Source organism: Gobio gobio (genome assembly GCF_949357685.1).
Source record: "Gobio gobio genome assembly, chromosome: 11".
Classification (NCBI taxonomy): domain Eukaryota; kingdom Metazoa; phylum Chordata; class Actinopteri; order Cypriniformes; family Gobionidae; genus Gobio; species Gobio gobio.
Genome location: NC_137104.1, coordinates 41,725,688 through 41,746,973, shown reverse-complemented (window position 1 = coordinate 41,746,973; position 21,286 = coordinate 41,725,688).

Genomic DNA, 21,286 nt, shown 5'->3' with positions numbered 1-21,286 from the left:
GCTCCTGCTCTATGAACTCAACTACAAGTGTCAGTTTTTTACATAATATTTGACATAAAGTGTAATTTATGAGAGGAGTAGCCTAGCTATTTGTGCTTAAAGCTACACTGTGTAACTTTTTTAGTTTATTCTTAGCTAAAAACACTTAGTTCTTTCAAAAATATATGTGCTCATTAATGTATATTTACTTCTTTCAAGTAATAAAGTATTCTCGTAAGTTTATAATATGCCATTTAAAATACATAGGGGTGAGGGGTTCGAATGCAGGTCGCCATGTTGCCCCTCCATCTTGAAAGTACATTAGCCAAAGAGGGACATACCCGTAAATTCAAGCTTAGCCTTTCGCGTTTTAACACTTGATGGCACTATACAAAATTCCCTGTCTCGCGCATGTGCGCGTCAACTTGTTCAGACTTGTCTGGTGCATGCGCAGAGAGTTTTCATCTCAGCAGCGTCCAGTAACAGAGTTATAAAGAGTTTTCCTGGCTTGTTTATTCCTCAAAAGTCTGTTTTTCCTTGTGTGGTATTTCTGTGCGTTAATAACTCCGTAAGTAATAATAGTTATTGTCATTGTAGATGTGTTTCAGAGTGTGTCATCGCGTAATTCAGTTGATGTCACCTCAGAAGTATTTTTGTGTCAACATACAATAGCGTAATGCTCACCTATTTGAATAATCATTCAGTTATTTTGTTATCAACAATGTTTATTCGTCTATTGAAAATATTTGCTTGTAATGTATGTTGATGGAAATATGTATCAGGTCTGATCGGCATATTATCCAGAGCGCACTGCAGTGCTAAAGCTGCACACACACTTTTGTAATCCGACACCGCTTGGTAGCAGCAGCAGCGGCAGCTCTGGTTTACGGTTACATTATACAAATGTAACTTATAAGTATAGTTATACAGTTCTTAACTGTGTATCTTCTGTCATGTCATTATCATGTATATTTACCATCCTTATTTGTTCTCTCACAGAAACCACATTTATGTACATATCCACGCAAACCTGTTTATGCCTTGCAATTGGATGACTGATTAAACATTACTATCATCAAAGTTCACTCTGGATTAGCTGCAGTTCTTTCTAGCCGAATAATTAGGCCAGTTGAGTTCCAACCATCCCACCGCGCACAGAATATCCCACAGGCACCGTGTTGAACGTGGACGAGGTCGAACTGGAAGCCATGTTAATCTTGGACTAAATCGGCCACCGTAGGAGTTAAAACGAAATCGGAATTGAGAGGAACAGAAACTAAAATTCACTGGATGGTCATATACCTTTTCACTGCTAGATGGGGGAAAATATCACACAGTGTAGCTTTAATGTAATAGCAATGTAGTACTTTACATCTGTGTACAGAATAGGCCTACTTTCAATATCATTATGTTGTTCTACGCCGATTAAACACACATTTAATTGCAAGCAAAAGTTGAACGAATCTAAACAAAATTAATCTGCATTCAAATTCAGTTAAAAAAACATTTAATTTTAATCAGACTACACTAGGGGAGAGCAGGGACGAAAGTACCATTTTTCAGAAAAACTTAATTTTAAAAGATAATATTTTATACTGAGATATATTTTTGTTGTGGTCAATAACTCACAAGTGTGGTCTATCAATAGCAGGTGGTATTTTGTACAAATGTAGAATGACTACAGTATCATTTCACTTTGAACATCAGCTGCACATTGTTACTTTTGACCCCATCAGGTGGGACGAAAGTAACACACAGGTGGGTCAAAAGTAACACAACAATACAAGCTAGATTTTTTTGTGTTACTCTTGTTTTTATTAAACATACCTAAATATGACCTTGTTAATATGTAACTGCAAACATATTTTGTCCTTTATCTTTGCAAAAAAAAAAAATTACATTTTCATTTTAAATGTTAAAGTTCATCAAATGTTTCAAATGTAACCTGACATTACAAATTTTTATTTGCAATGTAAATCTATTTGATAAGATTTTTCTTCAACAGTATAAACAATATTAAAATTAAATTAAATTAGCATAATATGCATTATATATATATATATATATATATATATATATATATATATATATATATATATATATATATATATATATATATATATATATATATATATATATATATATAATAGCGGGACAAAAGAAACAAGTGTTACTTTCGTCCCGACCGGAAGTCCTGACATTTAAACACGATTTACTTTTATACTGAAAAACTCTGAAAAGACAAACCTTCAGGGTGTGTAACAGCACTTAATAACCCATAGATTGATCATTACTGTGACACATGAAACAAGAAACACAACTTGTAATTAGAAAAAAAAGTACCGCTTCATTAATTTACTTGCCATATACTTGAAAACTGTATTTCGGACCTAACCGCGGAAAACGATGACGGAATCGCATGATATTTGGCAGATCCGTCAAGGGTTGTGTGCTGAACGTGCTGTCATAACTTGGAATGCAAATGTAGTCAAGGGCTCTGAGAAAATCGCTTTGTTACTTTCGTCCCGTGTTACTTTCGCCCCGGATCTCCCCTACACTGTAAACATGATTGACTTTTAGTTAGGTGAATGAGTCAAGTTCTTTTAACTTACAGTCCAACTACACAGTGAGTTAGAACATCTTCAACTTGAACAGAAATGGAAAACATTTATAATCAACATTTAACCATGCACAAAATATCTTTCTATTTCATATTTTAATGCGCATGCGCCAAAAATACTACGTCATGATTTTGAAAAATGCGCTGTCCGCCATGTTTCTGTGATCGCGATGCTTGAAACTGAAGCTGATCAAACAACAAGAGAACAACGGAGTGAACCTTTTGGATCATTGGATGATTACAGATGAGACGTTATGTGCTGCAAACGAGTCAAGTAAGTATATCTTGATTTAAGCTTTCTTGATTTTTAATTTTCACCGTAACATGGCAGTTCTTATTGCGATTAAGAGTGTATTTAGTTTAATTGCAGATAGACGCAATATGGACTCGGGAGGTGAATTAATCATGTTCCCTTTCGTTCAGTCACTACGACATACGTTAGTGACTAACGAATGGGGGTTTCGCCTAGAAGCCAATTACCTTCGAGGTGTTTAACAGCGCCCAATGGCGTGCCAATGCCATGGGCATGCGGAATTTGCATGCGTAACTCCGCCCCACCGCGTGGGTATATAAGGAAGTACGCTGGCAACATCGCATTATGTTTCTGCTTTGGAGCCAAGAGTACCTCTTCACTCCTTCAAGCCTACAACTGAGTCTTTGTCAAGCCTTCGAGACGAGCAGCTTTCCAGAGGCGTTGGATCTACGGCGCGTTCCAGTGATCGCATACTGCCTGCCTGCTGATCTGCGCAGTGGTCCGTCTGACAGCTGGTGTGTGGTCCCTGGGCGCTTCGGCGTCTCTGCGAAGCTTTCCTCTCCTAAAAGAGCTTACACGTGGCACGTCCTTTTCAGGATGTCTCGCCCGTGTACTTCTGGGTGTGGCCGGTCGTTGACTTCCTCTGATGGGCACGATCTCTGCTTGGTATGCTTGGGCGTTCAGCATGCTCAAGCAGCGTTCGTGGATGAGTCATGTTCCCACTGCGGGAACACGACCATCGCGGTTCTGCGGTCAAGACTCAAGGATCTTCGTAATGAAGTGAGAGTCCCCTCAACCACACCCCGATCTACCGTGCCCCCTGTGGCCGGTACTTCGGCTGGTGGTCAGGGTGACCTGAGGGTTACGGTGTGGAACAAAGCCCCGACGCTCATGCCTCACCCCCCTCTAGCGTTCCGCAACCCGTGAGCGTTCAGGCTGAAATCGCGGGGCCAGCTCCGGCTCCCCCGCGCATTTCGTTTGGCGCTCCAGAGGATGATGCGATGTCGGTCACCTCATCACAAGGTGGGCTCGAGTCCTCTGAGGATGATGACTCGGCTGTGCTGCCGCCTTCGGGCGCGCCAGCATTGCCCGAGTCGGAACCAGAGCTGACAGCCATGCTGTCTCGGGCAGCCGCAAGTCTAGGGATAGAGTGGAACCCTCCGCCCTGTCCCAAATGCTCGCGGCTCGATGATTGGTTTTTGGGAGCCCGCGCTGACTCACGTCAGTCCCCGCCCTCAATACCTTTCTTTCCCGAGCTGCATGAGGAGATTGCCCGGTCCTGGAAGTCCCCGTTGTCTTCCCGTGACCGGTCTGCAGTCTCCTCCGCCATCTCCATCCTTGATGGGGTTGCGGCCAAAGGGTACACTAGGGTCCCCCAGGTTGAACGTTCTGTTGCGATGCAACTGTGTCCTCAGAGCGCTTCGACCTGGCGAGGTGACCCTAAGCACCCCTCCAAAGCCTGTAGATTCACATCAACCTTGGTGGACGAAATCGCACAGAGCTGCGGGGCAGGCTGCCGCCTCTTTGCATGCCATCGCGATCCTCCAGGTCTACCAGGCCAGGATCCTCAGGGACATGCACGAGGGTGGAGTTGATCCGGGGCTCTAAAATGAGCTGCGTGCCGCCACCGACCTCGCTCTCCGGGCGACGAAGGTGACCGCACGCTCCCTGGGTCAAGTGATGTCCACAAATGTGGTCCAGGAGCGACATTTGTGGCTAAACCTGGCCGATATGTGGGACACCGAGCGAACACGCTTCCTCGATGCCCCCATATCCCAGGCTGGCCTCTTCGGCGGAGCGGTTGAAAACTTCGCCCAACAGTTTTCAACCGCCCAGAAGCAGACTGAGGATTGTGAGTTCTGCAAAGAAATTGGGAGCTAAATAATACATTTTGCAATGTGCTGCTGTTGCATCTGTTCAAACAATTGTTTGTCTTTTGTTTCTGTTTGATATCATTATAAATATATCTATTAAAATACTGGTATTGTGGTCTAAAACTCCCTGAACTTCCCCATGCCCTGTATCTTGCTCTCTCATTGACTGTAGGTCATCGCCGATGTAATTTCCAGTCAGAACGCATTTCACACTGCAGGATTTTGAATCACAGACAGGTCCAGATATTTAGCATGCCAAATATCTCACGGGTGTCGGCGACTCATCTGCGATTCTCTCAGAACTCGTATTTTATAATTCACACTGTGTGATTGTCACTTGCGTGAAAGAGCACCGATTTGCCTATGATTTCAGGCATTTTTTGCAGATTTTGCAAATCTAGCGGCGAGTCAAAATTGGGGCTAAAATTGTCTGACAACTACATGATCTTGGTTTTTTAACCTGTAGCCTGCTCATTGTGAATAACTAGCTTTTTTGGTAACACTTTATAATAACTACAAGCTATGAAACATTAGTTAAGCATTAGTAAATAGTTCATTCATCATTTATAAAGCATTAATAGACATTACTAAGCAGTTTATAAATCAGCTATAAATGCTTTATGCTTGATTTATAAGCATATCTATAATGTGTTTAATAATTATATTTTCATACTTTATAAATGATCAATTTATAATTTCTAAATTAAGTATTACATTATTTACAAACCAGTTATTTTTGGAGTTGTCAGTGGTTCATCAGATCATTTAGAAAGTGTAAGTAAAGGATTAATAAACTATTTAAATGTACATTTATACATATTATTTAGTTTACATATACATATTATTATAGTAATAGGCTATTTACTCACTGTGTTAATAAATGCTTTATTAACACATTCCTACTGTAATTCATGATTAATTCAGGTGGTAATAAAACATTTAGTAGTTGTCGGTTAACTATTTCTGTGAGTTCATCTAAAGTGAGGACTATGTATGCCTTGTAAAGCTTTTGTTCTGCTCAGTTCTCTTCTGAACAGAACATAGGGGGAATATAGCAGATATTTATTTCAAAATGCAACAATGGAGACTGTACAACTAGTAAATTATTATAAATTAAAATTAAACCTCTTCAATGTCATAGAAAATAATATTCCTGTAGACGGCCAGAAACCATAACTGCAGTCAAATGAAACTAAGCCTCTGCAATCTGATATATAAAAAAACTTTTCTATAAAGTGTAAACATTGCTGAATTAAAATGTACCAGTGGATTACACTGGATTACAGAACAGAAGTGTAGAAGAGAACTGAGCCTTTAAATCTCCTCTGTAAAAGCTTTACGAGGCATAAATAGTCCTCACTTTAGATGAGCTCACAGAAATAGTTTACTGACAACTAATAAATGTTTTAGAACTACCTGAATTAATCATGACTTACAGTAGAAATAAATGTTAATAAAGCATTTATTAAAGGTGAACTATGTAGGATTTTTGCAGTAAAATATCCAGAAACCACTAGGCCATTGTTATATATTTTGTTCAGTTGAGTACTTAGAATATCCCAAATGTTTTCAACTATTTGTAAATCGTGAGAAAATTGCTATTTTAACCAAGGAACCGGGACGTGTGAGGGAGTCGCCTGTCGATTGCGTCTTATCTGCGTCACCCTCGGTCTCCGGTTTTATTCAGTGAAACACTTTACTCTCACTGCATTGTGAACAAGTGTCATACACTCGAAAAAAAAAAAGGTTCTATATTGCACCAAAAATGGTTCTTGGCTTGTAATCATAGGGGAACCTTTTTTAGTGCTATATAGCACCAATTTTGGTGCTTCAGTGGTTCTTCAGCGGTTCTTCAGAGGTTCTTCACCGGTTCTTTGACTAAGGTGCTATATAGCACCTCTGAAGAACCGCTGAAGAACCACTGAAGCACCAAAATTGGTGCTATATAGCACTAAAAAAGGTTCCCCTATGATTACGAGCCTTTTTTTTTAGAGTGTAGCAGCCGCCGAGCGAACGTCATAACTTCCTTTTCAACACACTCAGATATATCTAATACGGTAAACAGAGTTGCGTTACCTCAAACTCATGACTGGAAAAGAGGAAGTTGCGCCGGCAACCGTGTCATAATAAAAGTCCCGCCAGCGACTATGCCCTAATAACAGTCCTGCTCTTCAATCGCTCCTGCGGCCTTGCTCCGCTCCACAACACTCGGTCCTGCTCTGCTTCACTACAGTAATGTTAATAATCGCATCCATGAACTTGATTTCTGCCCGAGTCCTATCCTGACTGTTTTCCACCGGCTGTGAGGTGAAGACCACATGTCCCGAGATTCTGCGCTCAAACGTGCCGTCATCAAACTACGCCTTTGTTTTGAACAGGCAACCTCTAGTGGACGGAAAAGTTACATAGTGTAGCTTTAAACTCAGTTTAGAGCTAATCTAGGATTTGTTGATCTAGGCTTTATTTTAAATAGAGTTGTGTTGCACCACTTAATTCATTTTAAACCCATATTAACAAATCGGGGATTAGAATTTAACCTGCGATTAAAACCTCCTTTTACGATTAATTTTCGCTGCCATGATGGATTCTCCATTGACAGCAACAATACTAATATTCAATTTCCTTCTTTATTGACCACCAGCAACTCTTTCTCTGACATAAGTACAGCTGTGGGCTGCGTTTCCCAAAAGCATCGTAAGCCTAAGTTGATCGTAATAACGATCGTACGAGTGATCTTAATATTAAGGTCTGTTTCCCAAAAGCATCGTAACTTTAAGTAGCACTTGAAAATGATCGTAGATCTACGAGTACTCTGGAGTAATCGTAAAGCTCTAAGTGTATCGTAAGAGGACAGAGTTATGAGGTCACCTACAGGACAACCGGCAGATTACACCTTTAACTTTATTCAAGTGCATTGTGATAATACTATAAGGTTTTGATTGTACTTAATTGTACACTTTTTTTTTATTTTTTATTTTATTTTAATATTCTCATTATTATCAATGTTGATTAAAAAAAACAACAGTTCTGCAGCTTAATATTTTTGTGGAAACTGACTTTATGATCACTGGATTGTTTTTTTTATTTTTATGAGGGCAGGTAACAAACAAAAAAAATTATAAATACACATCTGAATTAAATGTGGATATTTATTTCGTCTTTTTGAAAGGAATCTTTTCTTGGGTTTTTTTGTTCAGCCACTTTGTCAGTGCCTCAGCCTGTAGGTATTTGCTTTATATAGACGTGTTTTGATTGCTAATCCACATCAGATGACAATTATTAGGTGAAACGTTCAGAGGAAACGATTCCATATAAGGTTATATTTCAGCACTTCGCAAATGGACAGCGACTCTTAAGTGGCACTTAAGAGCGTGTTCTCGCGCGTTCATGTTAAGTAAATTTTTGGGAAACGCACGTGGAATTGCTGCGAGTGATCGTAACTTCGCTCGTAGAACACGCTCTTTAGAGCTAAGATACATCGTTATTGGGAAACCCGGCCCTGGCCGATAAAGTAGCCTATATAAACTTGTAATGAAAACATTGCGGCAGCGCATGCGGATTTCATAAGACTGGAAACATATTTATAGTATCAATTAACGGAGTAGCCTATATTATGGCAGCGTAATTTATGATGATAAACCACTGTCATGATTGGCGGAGTGACTATCTCCGCTCTTGACAGCGCAGCCTTGGTCGCTTGATCGCTGACGATTCCGTTTGATCGAGTGGAGCGGTCATTTCTGGTGCTCACCTCATCATCCACGCTGCCGTTAAATGCTAAATATAGGCTACTCCTGAGCTGGCTCAATTTGTTTTATTTTTCATTTTTATTAGTAACACCATGAGACCTGACGACACACACACTTTCTATCACTTTCACACATACAGTTTCTATCTCCGTTCAATCATCTGCATAGTTTAATTATAGGTGCACTTATTAGGGCCCAAGCCCAAAGGGCGCAGAGCCCTATTGTTCTTCCTCTGTTTCTTATTAGGGCCCAAGCCCAAAGGGCGCAGAGCCCTATTGTTCTTCCTCTGTTTCTTATTAGGGCTCAAGCCTGAAAGGGCGCAGAGCCCTATTGTTTTCCTTAGGATTATTATTAGGGCCCAAGCCCTGAAAGGGCGCAGAGCCCTATTGTTCTTCCTCTGTTTCTTATTATTTAGGGCCCAAGCCCTGAAAGGGCGCAGAGCCCTATTGTTCCCCTAAGGATTATTCTTTGTTTTTTTTATTTTTTTTTTCGACTTCCCGGGTACTTTTGGGGCACTTAACATGCTCGAAAACTCTTGAAACTTCGCACAGGCGTCGGAATGCGCGGCCATCAGAGCCGGGCTGAAGCTGGTACCCGGGCGTGGCAGGGGGGCTCGACAGCGCCCCCTTAAGTGGGGTCTGAAAACTTGGTCCATATATCAAACACACTTGCACGTACATGTATGAAACTTGGTACACATATAGACCTCATCGGGCCGAACAACTTTCGTGCTCATAGTTATGCGTCAGCCCAACAGGAAGTGAGCTATTATGGGTTGTTCCGAAAACGCATGCTCTGGAATTTAATATACTCCTCCGAGGCCATTGTTTCGATCATTGCCAAACTCGGTCAGCATTAAGTGAACATATCCAGGATGCTAAATTGCGAGCGGATTTTTGATATCTCGAAAAGTCTGGCCGTGGCGATGCAACGAATTTATGGCGAGAAAAGGGAAACAGGAAGTGTGTTTTAACTTGTGCAAACATTGACTGATTTGGATGAAACTTCAGCTGTGTGTTCGTTGTAAGAGGCCGATCACATGGATATGACTTTTGTGAGTCAAAGTTATAGCGCCACCAACTGGCAGCAGGAAGTGTGTCACTTTCAAAAATGCTTTGAATAACCATCTTATTTTCAACCGATTTATTTCAAACTTCATCAGTATAATGTGAAAACATGACAGATAGAGACGTATGAAATGGATTCCTGAAATTTCAAATACTGTTGCCATGGCAACGTGTCAAAGTTTAATAATCTTTTGGCTGTTCTGAGGCTCTTAGCATGCTTGAAATTGCTTGAAACTGCTTGAAACTCAACACACACATCAGAGATGTCAGTCAGTACACATTGGCAAAGCCTCAGAAACGGGTGGGGATGAGGGGCTCTATAGCGCCACCTTTTGACAAAAGTGAAGGGCTTCGTTTCATCTACAATCACCAAACTCAGTATATATATTGACCTCATCGAGCCGGACAACTTTCTAATTTACAGTCATTAGCTCCGACCAACAGGAAGTCAGATATTTTGGTTTGAAGGTGAAAATTTATATAATTCAGGGTCTGAGTTTTTACGTTCTCCTCGTAGGCGATTTATTCAATCTCCACCAAACTCGGTCAACATGAAACAAAGATATGGAAGATGCTAAAATGCGAACGAATATTGGATATCTCAAACGGTGTTGCCATGGCGAGGGATTAAATAAGGACAAAATAAGGGGAACAGAAATTGTCTCATATCTTGTAAAATCATATTTTGATTTCAATTAAATTAAGATTGTATGTTTGGTAATTGAACTTAGATTAATTTAAAATGACTGTACTATTTTTCAGATGAATATATATATATTTTATAAATATTTCTTTGAATCTATTGTGCCTGTCTGTGCTGCCCTTCCCTCAATGAACACAAGATGGCAGCATTGTGTTAGTTTTGAAGCAGGATTAAAAAAAACCTTGTTTCTCTCTCTCTCTCTCTCTCTCTCTCTCTCTCTCTCTCTCTCTCTCTCTCTCTCTCTCTCTCTCTCTCTCTCTCTCTCTCTCTCTCTCTGTGTGTGCTTCTGTGATTTCTGAGGACCTACATTTGTAGACATTTCATGTGTACCCGTACATATATTGTTCTCTTCGAGCCGGACAACTTTATAATTTACAGTCATTAGCTCCGACCAACAGGAAGTCAGATATTTTGGTTTGAAGGTGAATATTTGTATAATTCAGGGTCTGAGTTTTTACGTTCTCCTCGTAGGCGATTTATTCAATCTCCACCAAACTCGGTCAACATGAAACGGAATGACTATACTATTTTTCAGATTAATATATATATATATATATATATATATATATATATATATATATATATATATATATATATATATATATATATATATATATATATATATATATATATATATATATATGAACTCAATGTACACAAGATGGCAGCATTGTGTTAGTTTTGAAACAGGATAAAAAAATCCCATCTCTCTTTCTCTCTAAGGGGTTTGTCTGTGTGAGTGTGAGTGTGAGTGTGTGTGTGTGTGTGTGGCCACCAACTGGCAGCAGGAAGTGTGTCACTTTCAAAAATGCTTTAATTCACTGTCTAGCTTTCTAAACAATGTTTTATTCAAAATGTAAAAATGCAGAATGTTTTCTGTGATGGTAGGTTTAGGGGTAGTGTAGGGGGATAGAATGTACAGTTTGTACTGTATAAAAACCATTAAGTCTATGCAATGCCCTCTGCCTTTCCTTCCCCTCCCCCCCTAACTCTCACTTTCTCACTGTGTGTGTTTGAAGGGGGGTGGGGGTTGGCCGCTTAAGCATGCATCTCTGCCTGTGTATGTGTGTGTGTGTGTGTGTGTGTGTGTGTGTGTGTGTGTGTGTGTGTGTGTGTGTGTCTGTGTGTGTGTGTGTGTGTGCTTGTTTATGTGATTTATGAGGACACAAATTTGTATGACATGGGTATTACACTGGTATTACATGGTTTATGACATTTCATGTGTCCAAAAAAAACCAGACTAAACAATGTTTTATTAAAAATGTAAATGCAGAATCTATTTTGAAGATAAAACTTATTCCTATAGTAAAATAAAGTTTCAGACAATGAAATACCAACTCTCTCCCACTGTTTAGATTTTTTTTTTAAAAATGTTTTTATTCAATCAGAATCTCACTCTCTCTGTCCTTCCCCTCTCCTCCCCTCCCCCTCACTCTCTCTCTCAAAGAGACGATGAGCGTTGAGCGCACAAATCCTAGTCTACTATGTATATCGGTCCAAAAGGTCACTGATTATTCGTTTCTTCACAGTTTTAAATTCCGGTTATTTTGCGTGTGATGCCTTGTGTTGTCACCCGGGTGGCGAGCACAACATCGTTCAGAAACCGCTAGATAAACTCCAGGAAGATAAATTATTTTATCTACATATCAAGTATTATAACGGGAATATATCATCTTGGAGTGAGCTTTACCGAGACGCTGACTGACTGTAACCAAACGCGACGCGCAGTTTGAATTCTGAACGGAGAATGATGGACAGCTACAGCGGAGGAAAGACATTCAGACAGCTATGGAATGGCTTTAGATGACTTTGTACTAGCAAATCATAAAATAATAATAATGAATGCTGAAAGCTCATGTGACAATATATATTTCTGATGATTATTTAATTACCACGACATGCCTAATCTGAGCAAGGGACTGCCTGTCTTGAGTTTTGTCGACAGACAGCGGTGGCACGAAATTTGACGGATGCGGCCGCTATGCAGGAAAAACCATAGAAAAACCCTGCGGCCATTGTTTAAACTCATCCTTCTCCAACCAGGAGTCCGCAAATTTACATTTCCCCATTTCGGAGTCTGTTTCGCAATGTGTGGAGGGCGACACATCACCTAACCGCGCATTTCGCAAAATATGTGACGTCACCCGTAGACGGTGCGCGCGCCCCGAGCTGATCTCACTGACCGAGCAAACTGGTTTTTTTTTTTATATAGTTATGGGGATGAAAATAAATATATTCATGAATACTTTTTGGAGTCAAACTCTTTTGACAAAGCTTGAACAAAAAGTAATACCTCATAAAATCGTGATTAAGAATTTTTAATACCTTTTAAGGGCCTTAATTTTCCAAAAATTAATTTATCAACTTTTAATACTTTTCAAGACCCCGCGGACACCCTGATATGCATATGAAGAGAAGTGTTACAATAATACAACATTTGAATGGTATTGTGAACTCATTCCAATTTGACCTTTGACATCATCTGACATGAAATTAATTTAAATTTATTTGATCTCATAGATGTGGCTGTTGTGGTCATAGCAGCACCAACTGCTGCAGTTAATGTGGTGAATTCAGATAATTTGACATAGTCCTTTTATGTTTTCCCATTTTAAATGCCTATTGCCTGCAGTGCACAGTTAAACTGATGCCACCGGCGTGGCGGTGCCACCGGCTTGAGCCCGTCATCGCTGCTCGCAGCTTTAATTATTATTATTATTTTTCTTATCGACTATTCGGGCACTTTTGGGGCCCTTACCATGCTCGAAAACTCTTGAAACTTTGCAGATACATCGGAATCTGCGGCCATCAGAGCCGGGCTGAAGCTGATACCCGGGCGTGGTAGGGGAGCTCAACAGCGCCCCCTACAAAAAAATTGGTCCATATATCAAACACACTTGCACGTACATGTATGAAACTCGGTACACATATAGATCTCATCAGGCTGAACAACTTTCGTGCTCTAAGTTATGCGTCAGCCCAACAGGAAGTGAGCTATTATGGGTTGTTCGGAAAACGCATGCTCTGGAATTTAATATACTCCTCCGAGGCCATTGTTTCGATCGGCACCAAACTCGGTCAGCATTAAGACAAGATATTCAGGATCCTAAATTGCGAGCGGATTTTTGATATCTCAATCGGTTTGGCCGCGGCGAAGCAACAAATTTATGGCGAGAAAAGGGAAACAGGAAGTGTGTTATAACTTGTGCAAACATTGACTGATTTGCATGAAACTTCAGCTGTGTGTTTGTTGTAGGAAGCCGATCGCAAGGATATGACGTTTGTGAGTCAAAGTTATAGCGCCACCAACTGGCAGCAGGAAGTGTGTCACTTTTTTTTAAAAATGCTTTAAATCACTGTCTTATTTTGACCCGATTGACTTCAAACTTCATCAGTATAATGTGAAAACATGACAGATATAGACATACGAATGGATTCCTGATATTTGAAATACTGTTGCAATGGCAACGTGTCAAAGTTAATAATCTTTTGGCTGTTTTTGAAGCTCTTAGCATGCTTGAAATTGCTTGAAACTCAACACACACATCAGAGATGTCAGTCAGTACACATTGGCAAAGCCTCAGAAACGGGTGGGGATGAGGGGCTCTATAGCGCCACCTTTTGACAAAAGTGAAGGGCTTCGTTTCATCTACAATCACCAAACTCAGTATATATATTGACCTCATCGAGCCGGACAACTTTCTAATTTACAGTCATTAGCTCCGACCAAAAGGAAGTCAGATATTTTGGTTTGAACGTGAATATTGGTATAATTCAGGCTCTGAGTTTTTACGTTCTCCTCGTAGGCGATTTATTCAATCTCCACCAAACTCGGTCAACATGAAACAAAGATACGGAAGATGCTAAAATGTGAACGGATTTTGGATATCTCAAACGGTGTTGCCATGCCGAGGGATTAAATAAGGACAAAAAAGGGGAATGTGTGCTGCCCTTCCCTCAATGAACACATGATGGCAGCATTGTCTTAGTTTTGAAGCAGGATAAAAAAAACCTTGTATCTCTCTCTCTCTCTCTCTCTCTCTCTCTGTGTGTGTGTGTGTGTGTGTGTGTGTGTGTGTGTGTGTGAGAGTGTGTGTGTGTGTGTGTGTGTGTGTGTGTGTGTGTGTGTGTGTGTGTGTGTGTGTGTGTGTGTGTGTGTGTGTGTGTGCTTCTGTGATTTCTGAGGACATACATTTGTAGACATTTCATGTGTCCCCGTACATATATTGTTCTCTTCGAGCCGGACAACTTTCTAATTTAACTAATCTAATTTAACTAATTTAAAACTTTCTAATTTTAAATAAAAATGTCATGTGCGGTGTTTGCCAAGATCACGTATGATGCATATGCAGGGTATATGCAGGAATCCTGAAGTAAATTTTAATACCTTTTTAAGACTTTTTTAAGACCTTCTCAAAATATTTAAAGACCTCATCGCCGATGAGAACTACTGTTGAGCAATAAAATAAAAATATATAATCATAAGCTATGACAAAAATATATATTTAATTAGGTGAGTGGATAGTTAAAAAAATTTGCAATTACAAAAAGTAATTCTTGAAAAAACATCTCTGGACTAATTTTATAAAATCTAAAAATGTTAATGAAAAGGTACAAATTACTTTGTGTTCTTATTAAATACATTTATAAAAAAAACAATTTATATTTAATTTATTTATGAATGTAAATAATTATATGGGCCTACACAAATAATATAACATTTCAAGATTTATAGTTTATTGTAAACGTAATGTGCAGCTCTGTAAAGGGGCAACAAATATATGATAGATACGTGAGAACAAGATTTTTTTTAATCATCTTTAAGTGCACAAAACTATGAAAATATATGAAAGCGCGGCACAATGCGCTTATGCGCATCCCGGGTTCAGAATGATGCGCTTAAAGCAACATGGAGTCAGAGGGCGCAGTGCAACGCGAGTGCACATTGAAAAGTTAACGGCATAAAGAGACGATGAGCGTTGAGCGCACAAATCCTAGTCTATTATGAATGTCGGTCCAAAAGGTCACTGATTATTCGTTTCTTCACAGTTTTAAATTCCGGTTATTGTGCGTGTGATGCCTTGTGTTGTCACCCGGGTAGGGAGCACAACATCGTTCAGAAACCGCTAGATAAACTCCAGGAAGATAAATTATTTTATCTACATATCAAGTATTATAACGGGAATATATCATCTTGGAGTGAGCTTTACCGAGCATCTGACTGACTGTAACCAAACGCGACGCGCAGTTTGAATTCTGAACGGAGAATGATGGACAGCTACAGCGGAGGAAAGACATTCAGACAGCTATGGAATGGCTTTAGATGACTTTGTACTAGCAAATCATAAAATAATAATAATGATTGCTGAAAGATCATGTGACAATATATATTTCTGATGATTATTTAATTACCACGACATGCCTAATCTGACAGAGACAGAGGTGGCACGAAATTTGACGGATGCGGCCGCTATGCAGGAAAAACCATAGAAAAACCCTGCGGCCATTGTTTAAACTCATCCTACTCCAACCAGGAGTCCGCAAATTTACGTTTCCCCATTTTGGAGTCTGTTTCGCAATGTGTGGAGGGCGACACATCACCTAACCGCGCATTTCGCAAAATATGTGACGTCACCCGTAGACGGTGCGCGCGCCCCGAGCTGATCTCACTGACCGAGCAAACCGGTTTTTTTTTTTATATAGTTATGGGGATGAAAATAAATATATTCATGAATACTTTTTGGAGTCAAACTCTTTTGACAAAGCTTGAACAAAATTTAATACCTCATAAAATCGTGATTAAGACTTTTTAATACCTTTTAAGGGCCTTAATTTTCCAAAAATGGATTTATCAACTTTTAATACTTTTCAAGACCCCGCGGACACCCTGATATGCATATGAAGAGAAGTGTTACATCAGCATTTGAATGGTATTGTGAACTCATTCCAATTTGACCTTTGACATCATCTGACATGAAATTAATTTAAATTTATTTGATCTCATAGATGTGGCTGTTGTGGTCATAGCAGCACCAACTGTTGCAGTTAATGTGGTGAATTCAGATGAATTTGACATAGTCCTTTTATGTTTTCCCATTTTAAATGCCTATTGCCTGCAGTTCACAGTTAAGCTGATGCCACCGGCGTGGCGGTGCCACCGGCTTGAGCCCGTCATCGCTGCTCGCAGCTTTAATTAGGGCCCAAGCCCTGAAAGGGCGCAGAGCCCTATTGTTCTTCCTCTGTTTCTTATTAGGGCCCAAGCCCTGAAAGGGCGCAGAGCCCTATTGTTCTTCCTCTGTTTCTTATTATTATTAGGGCCCAAGCCCTGAAAGGGCGCAGAGCCCTATTGTTCTTCCTCAGATTATTCTTTGTTTTTTTTTTGTTTTTTTTATTTTTTTTTTCGACTTCTCGGGTACTTTTGGGGCACTTAACATGCTCGAAAACTCTTGAAACTTCGCACAGGCGTCGGAATGCGCGGCCATCAGAGCCGGGCTGAAGCTGGTACCCGGGCGTGGCAGGGGGGCTCGACAGCGCCCCCTAAAGTGGGGTCTGAAAACTTGGTCCATATATCAAACACACTTGCACGTACATGTATGAAACTTGGTACACATTTAGATCTCATCGGGCCGAACAACTTTCGTGCTCATAGTTATGTGTCAGGCCAACAGGAAGTGAGCTATTATGGGTTGTTCGGAAAACGCATGCTCTGGAATTTAATATACTCCTCCGAGGCCATTGTTTCGATCATTGCCAAACTCGGTCAGCATTACGTGAACATATCCAGGATGCTAAATTGCGAGCGGATTTTTGATATCTCGAAAAGTCTGGCCGTGGCGATGCAACGAATTTATGGCGAGAAAAGGGAAACAGGAAGTGTGTTATAACTTGTGCAAACATTGACTGGTTTGGATGAAACTTCAGCTGTGTGTGTTTGTTATAAGAAGCCGATCACATGGATATGACTTTTGTGAGTCAAAGTTATAGCGCCACCAACTGGCAGCAGGAAGTGTGTCACTTTCAAAAATGCTTTGAATCACCATCTTATTTTCACCAGATTTATTTCAAACTTCATCAGTATAATGTGAAAACATGACAGATAGAGACGTATGAAATGGATTCCTGAAATTTCAAATACTGTTGCCATGGCAACGTGTCAAAGTTTAATAATCTTTTGGCTGTTCTGAGGCTCTTAGCATGCTTGAAATTGCTTGAAACTGCTTGAAACTCAACACACACATCAGAGATGTCAGTCAGTACACATGGGCAAAGCCTCAGAAACGGGCGGGGATGAGGGCCTCTCTAGCGCCACCTTTTGACAAAAGTGAAGGGCTTCGTTTCATCTACAATCACCAAACTCAGTATATATATTGACCTCATCGAGCCGGACAACTTTCTAATTTACAGTCATTAGCTCCGACCAACAGGAAGTCAGATATTTTGGTTTGAAGGTAAATTTTTGGTTAAATCGGGGTCTGAGTTTTTACGTTCTCCTCGTAGGCGTTTTATTCAATCTCCACCAAACTCGGTCAACATGAAACAAAGATACTGAAGATGCTAAAATGTGAACGGATATTGGATATCTCAAACGGTGTTTCCATGGCAAGGGATTAAATCAGGACAAAAAAGGGGAACAGAAATTCTCTGTGTCTGCTGCTCTCCCCTCAATGAACACAAGATGGCAGCATTGTATTAGTTTTGAAGCAGGATAAAAAAAAAACTTGTTTCTCTCTCTCTCTCTCTCTCTCTCTTGTTTGTGATTTATGAGGACACAAATTTGTATAATGACATGGGTATTACACTGGTATTACAACGTGTATGTGTGTGTGTTTAAAACATACTAAAACAATGTTTTATTAAAATGTAACCAAATAGCTTTAAAATAATCATACTATTTTTCAGATCAATATATTTATTTTATTTAATATATTTCTTCTGAATATTTATTCTCTGTCTGCCCTCCCCTCACTAAAAGGTAGCAGTGTTGTTCTGAGGCTCTTAGCATGCTTGAAATTGCTTGAAACTGCTTGAAACTCAACACACACATCAGAGATGTCAGTCAGTACACATGGACAAAGCCTCAGAAACGGGCGGGGATGAGGGGCTCTCTAGCGCCACCTTTTGACAAAAGTGGGGGGGTTAGTTTTATCTTGAGTCACCAAACTCGGTACATATATTGTTCTCTTCGAGCCGGACAACTTTCTAATTTACAGTCATTAGCTCCGACCAACAGGAAGTCAGATATTTTGGTTTGAAGGTGAATATTTATGTAATTCAGGGTCTGAGTTTTTACGTTCTCCTCGTAGGCGATTTATTCAATCTCCACCAAACTCGGTCAACATGAAACAAAGATACGGAAGATGCTTAAATGCGAACGAATATTGGATATCTCAAACGGTGTTGCCATGGCGAGGGATTAAATAAGGACAAAAAAAGGGGAACAGTAATTGTCTCATATCTTGTAAAATAATATTTTGATTTAAATTAAATTAAGATTGTATGTTTGGTAATTGAACTTAGATTAATTTAAAATGACTGTACTATTTTTCAGATGAATATATATATATTTTATAAATATTTCTTTGTATAATGTATTGTGCCCGTGTGTGCTGCCCTTCCCTCAATGAACACAAGATGGCAGCATTGTGTTAGTTTTGAAGCAGGATAAAAAAAAAACTTGTTTCTCTCTCTTTCTCTCTCTCTGTGTGTGTGTGTGTGTGTGTGTGTGTGTGTGTGTGTGTGTGTGTGTGTGTGTGTGTGTGTGTGTGTGTGTGTGTGTGTGTGTGTGTGTGTGTGTGTGTGTGTGTGTGTGTGTGTGTGTGTGTGTGTGTGTGTGGGCATGTTTTTGTGAAATATCAGGACACAAATGGACACCCAACACCCAACACCCAACCTTTTTTCAGTCATTTTATCATACGTTACGCTAGGGGTGTAACGGTACAGATTGCTCACGGTTCGGTTTGTATCACGGTTTAAGGTTCACCGTTTCGGTACGGTTCAGTATTTGTTATGTTCAGGGAAAAAAGGACTACTGTCAAATAAAAAAAAAGAAAATAATAAGAACAAATCATTTAAATACAAGCAGCAGCACAAATAAATACTATTGAGCAAAGATAATAATAAAATAAACTATGCTTTTCAGGTTTTTCAGGTACGTCTAACATTAGTTTTCAGGTACAGAAATTGATCAAATGTAAAATAACATTGCATATATGACTGTATAAATTAAAGATTAATCCTATTAAACTTACGAAAGTTATTCAATCAAGAGCAGTGAGTGATGCCCTTGTCTTTTGTTTGACATTAAACAGACAGCAGTAAAGGCTACTGCCCCTTTAAGACCTCGGATATGCGTCGTCTTTTCTGGACTGTATAAAGCTTACTTAAGCCATATACAGACTATGTCTGCTAGAATACTCATCAATATGTTGACATACTTTTTGCGTGAGTTTGTCCGTTCAAGAGCAAGACTTGAAAGAGAACTCAATATTTGCGCGCTGAGAGACGTGTGCGCGCTCTTGGATGAGTGCACGGAAAATTTTCTCACAGTGCGCGCGACTTCTCATTCGCGTCTTCTGGCACTAAACCAGATAGTTGCGTGTTCTGAGTTAACACAATCAGAACTTAAAAATACGGGATATTTTACGGGAAAATACTAAAACGGGAAGACAGCGGGAAAAGAGCTAAAATACGTGAGAAACCCGGAAAAAACGGGAGGGTTGACAGCTATGGTGTGTGTGTGTGTGTGTGTGTGTGTGTGTGCGATATGTAGGCTTAGGGGTAGTGTAGGGGGATAGAATGTACAGTTTGTACAGTATACAAACCATTAAGTCTATGGAATGCCATCTGCCTGTCTTTCCCCTTCCCCCTCTCTATCTGTGTGTGTGTGTGTGGGGGGGGGGGGGGGGGTCTCTCTCTCACCCTGTGAGTTTGTGTGTGTGCCTTTCTCTCAGTCCTTCCCCTCCCCCTCACTCTATCATTGTGTGTGTCTGTGTGTGTGTGTGTGTGTGTGTGTGTGTGTGTGTGTGTGTGTGTGTGTGTGTGTGTGTGTGTGACTTTCTCTCTTGATCATAATTTAACCCTTTCATATAGGCTATCACAAATAACTATCACTTGAAATAAAAACGTCATGTGATGTGTTTGCCAAGATCACGTATGATGCACATGTCTTTAAATTAATTATTTACTGATATAATATAAATGTATTCAAACATAAATTTCACATGATTTTATAAAAGTGGCTATTTATAATAAACTTCCATAAAATGTAGACACGCATCTTACTCTTACCTGACACTGATATTAAAATCATCTTTGCAGTTTCTGTGATTTGGCTCCATTTATACATTTTTTATTAAAATATTAAAAAAAATTTATTGGACCACCCATATTGAAATGAAAGCATGTTTTATGGTGCATAAGATTGGTGCACAAACGGTAGCTAAGGTAGCTCAAAAACACATGAAGAGAAGTGTTAGAATAAAACAACATCAGCATTCGAATGGTATTCTGAACTCATTCCAATTTGACCTTTGACATAATCTGACATGAAATTCATATAAATTTAATTGATCTCATAGATGTGGCTGTTGTGGTTTGTGGTCATAGCAGCACCAACTGCTGCAGTTAATGTGGTGAATTCAGATGACTTTGACATAGTCCTTTTATGTTTTCCCATTTTAAATGCCTATTGCCTGCCGTGCACAGTTAAACTGATGCCACCGGGGTGGCGGTGCCACCGGCTTGGGCCCGTCATCGCTGCTCGCAGCTTTAATTATTATTATTATTTTATCGACTTCTCGGGCACTTTTGGGGCCCTTACCATGCTCAAAAACTCTTGAAACTTTGCACACACATCGGAATGCGCGGCCATCAGAGCCGGGCTGAAGCTGGTACCCGGGCGTGGCAGGGGGGCTCGACAGCGCCCCCTAAAGTGGTGTCTGAAAACTTGGTCTATATATCAAACACACTTGCACGTACATGTATGAAACTCGGTACACATATAGACCTCATTGGGCCAAACAACTTTCGTGCTCTAAGTTAC